We start from the raw sequence: 2,691 nt of genomic DNA on the forward strand, positions 1-2,691 counted from the left end.
GGGCTATAGTTCTGGGAGCCATCTTGATAATGTAAGTCCCAGTATGCTTCTTTGCTTGGCCAACTAAATAAAGCTGCTTCTTTCACTTTCACCCATCTGGTGTCTCTATGGCCACGCCAAGCAGGCCTGGAACAGTCCAGTTACATTTTTGTTATCTGATGTCAAATTGGCCCCTGACTCATGGTGAACTCATGTACAGCAGAACGAAAAGCCTCCCAGTCCTGCTCCATCCCCATAATTAATTATGACTCGGACCATTGTGATCCACAGGGTTTTCAGCAGCTAATTTTCAGAAGTATATTGCCAGGCTTTCTTCCTAGTCCATCTTATTTTGGAAGCACCACTCAAACCTGTTCAACATCGTAGCAACATGCAAAACTCCACTGACAGATAAACGGTAGCTGTGCGTGAGATGCATTGGCCAGGGTTTGAACCTGGGTCTCCTGCACAGAAGGTAAGAATTCTACCATTGAACCACCAGTGCCCCCCAAACCAGTTGTCATGGAGTCCATGCTAAATCATGACAACGTACGTGTGCCAGAGTAGAACTACAGTCCACAGGGTTTCCAATAGCTGACTTTTTGGGAGCAGCTTGTCAGACTTTTCTTCTAAGGTGCCTTCTGAGGAACCTCCAACCTTTCAATTAGCAGCTGAGCATATTAACCATTTGTATCACCCGGGAACTCATCTACAAGCCTAGAAACTAAGGCTCTTGGTGGGAAAATCTTGCCACCAGAAAGTGTCAATGTGTATCACTATATCCTAGCCATGTCTGCCAGTCAGGAGAGGCCAGTCAAGAAAAACAAATATTCAGCAGCTTTGTCTGTGGCTGAGAAGACCCCCTGTTGGGGATGGGCCTAAAAAGGGTGGGGCTTAGAGCAGGCGCAGGCTTAGCTGGATCAGTGAGCTTTGTGCTGACACCCTGACACAGGCTGAGCCCCAACCCCAATCAATGACTGCTTCCAACTTGACCCTACGGCGCCCCCAGAACTGTCCAATAACCAGCCGCCCCCTGCTGGACGTCACGGTAGCACATCTTCCCAGGCTATCCAGCTCCAGCCATGTGAAGCTCAGAAGGAAAGAAATGGTGGCAGAGCAGACAGCAAGGATGTTTCAGCAGCTCCCATGCAGATTAGCAGGTCTACATCTATGCACTGGGGCAGCCCCATCTCTGCGCATCAGGAAGCTTCACGGACATATTTGTTTACTCTATTTGCCAATATGCAGTTTGCATAATATTGAATCTGGAAAGGACACTGCATCCGCTGACAGGAGTTTTCCCAGCTGGAAAAAGAAAAGAAAGAAAGAAACCAGCTTTACATTTTGGTGGTAAAAATAAAGATACCAATGCCGTGTGCCAGGCTTTCTGATGGATGGTTCACTGGGTGGGGAAGGCCGTGTCTGTGGTCAGGCCATGCTCCCACATCCGAAGTATTGTTGGATGGCTTTCCTGTAAACACTGTTGGCAGCTCCAGGGATGGCTCTTTTGGTAAAAAGGATGTGCTGGAATGAAATGTGGGCCTCCAGCCAAGACACATTTCTTCCTATAAAACAGAAAACATGCATGTGTCAGGATGCGAGGAGCCAAGCCTCTCAGAGAGTGGAGGCATCCTTCTCAGCATCCCTGGAGGACGGGAAGGACAAGAGAGAGCCAGGATTTGACCTGAGAAGTCTGCTAAGGAGCAAAGAGCTGAGAATGTATACAGCTCCTATGCCCCCTGGCCACACTTTTCAGTCAGTGCGTTCTGCCAATTTGTTTATATTCTCAGGTACAATGCAGGGCCTGAGGCCCCTTCGAATTTGTCAAAACAAAGACACAAAAGCACAAAGCCAGGTTAAGTGAAAGGAAGCCCAAAAGGGACTATCAATCTCAGGCCTCAGAGAGCCATTTGAAAGGATTCCCTCTTCTCATGGGGATACCCAAACTCGAACCCCTTCCCCTCTCAGACACCTCAGCCCCTCTACCCAGGGATGGGTTACCCAATAAACAAGGTATTCATGGACTTAATTGTGTTTGCCTACTAATCTGTAGTACACGATTTCACCTGAGTTTCACCACATCTTTGATTATGCACTACAGATTAGTAATAAACACAATTAAGCCTTCATACCTTGCTTACCGTAGGCTGGTGCATACCATGCTCACTGGTTAACCCGGCCCCGCTTCCACCAAGGCTCCTGCGAAATGCTCGGAAGTGCTGCTCATCCAAACATCACTCCTACATGTGGCACAAGTCCCTGGTCTCTTCCTACTCAGAGTGTGCGTCACAGACCAGCACCTGGGAGCTTGTTAGAAATGCAGAATCTGCGGCTTCACCCCAGACCTGCTGCATCAGAATCTGCATTTTAACAAGACCCCCAGATGATTCATATGACATTAAAGTTTCAGAAACATTGCCTTAGATGCTTCCTAGAGCATCCTCGTAATGGGCAGATGTTCCTTTTTCAAGGCCCTGGCAGCTGAGGACAACGGACTGTGAAGAAGCCCAGGTGACAGAGCCCTCCCTCACACAGCAGGCAGTTTGCAGCCCTGAGTCTGAGTAACAGACATTTGGACCACATGAACCAACAAACACCCGGAGACCCTGGTGCCGTAGTGGTTAAGTGCTACAGCTGCTAACCAAGAGGTTGGCAGTTCAAATCCGCCAGGCGCTCCTTGGAAACTCTATGGGGCAGTTCTACTCTGTCCTA

The 2,691-nt window shown here is 48.6% G+C and overlaps 1 non-coding gene across 1 annotated transcript; it reads right to left on the reverse strand.

The window, feature by feature from the left end:
* Positions 1 to 413: 413 nt before the first annotated feature.
* Positions 414 to 484, reverse strand: TRNAR-UCU (transfer RNA arginine (anticodon UCU)). The gene has a single exon. It is a non-coding gene; the product is annotated as a tRNA-Arg (tRNA).
* Between the last annotated feature and the right edge of the window lie 2,207 nt (positions 485 to 2,691).

This window comes from Loxodonta africana, chromosome 12 (genome assembly GCF_030014295.1).
Source record: "Loxodonta africana isolate mLoxAfr1 chromosome 12, mLoxAfr1.hap2, whole genome shotgun sequence".
In the NCBI taxonomy this organism is placed as follows: Eukaryota; Metazoa; Chordata; class Mammalia; order Proboscidea; family Elephantidae; genus Loxodonta; species Loxodonta africana.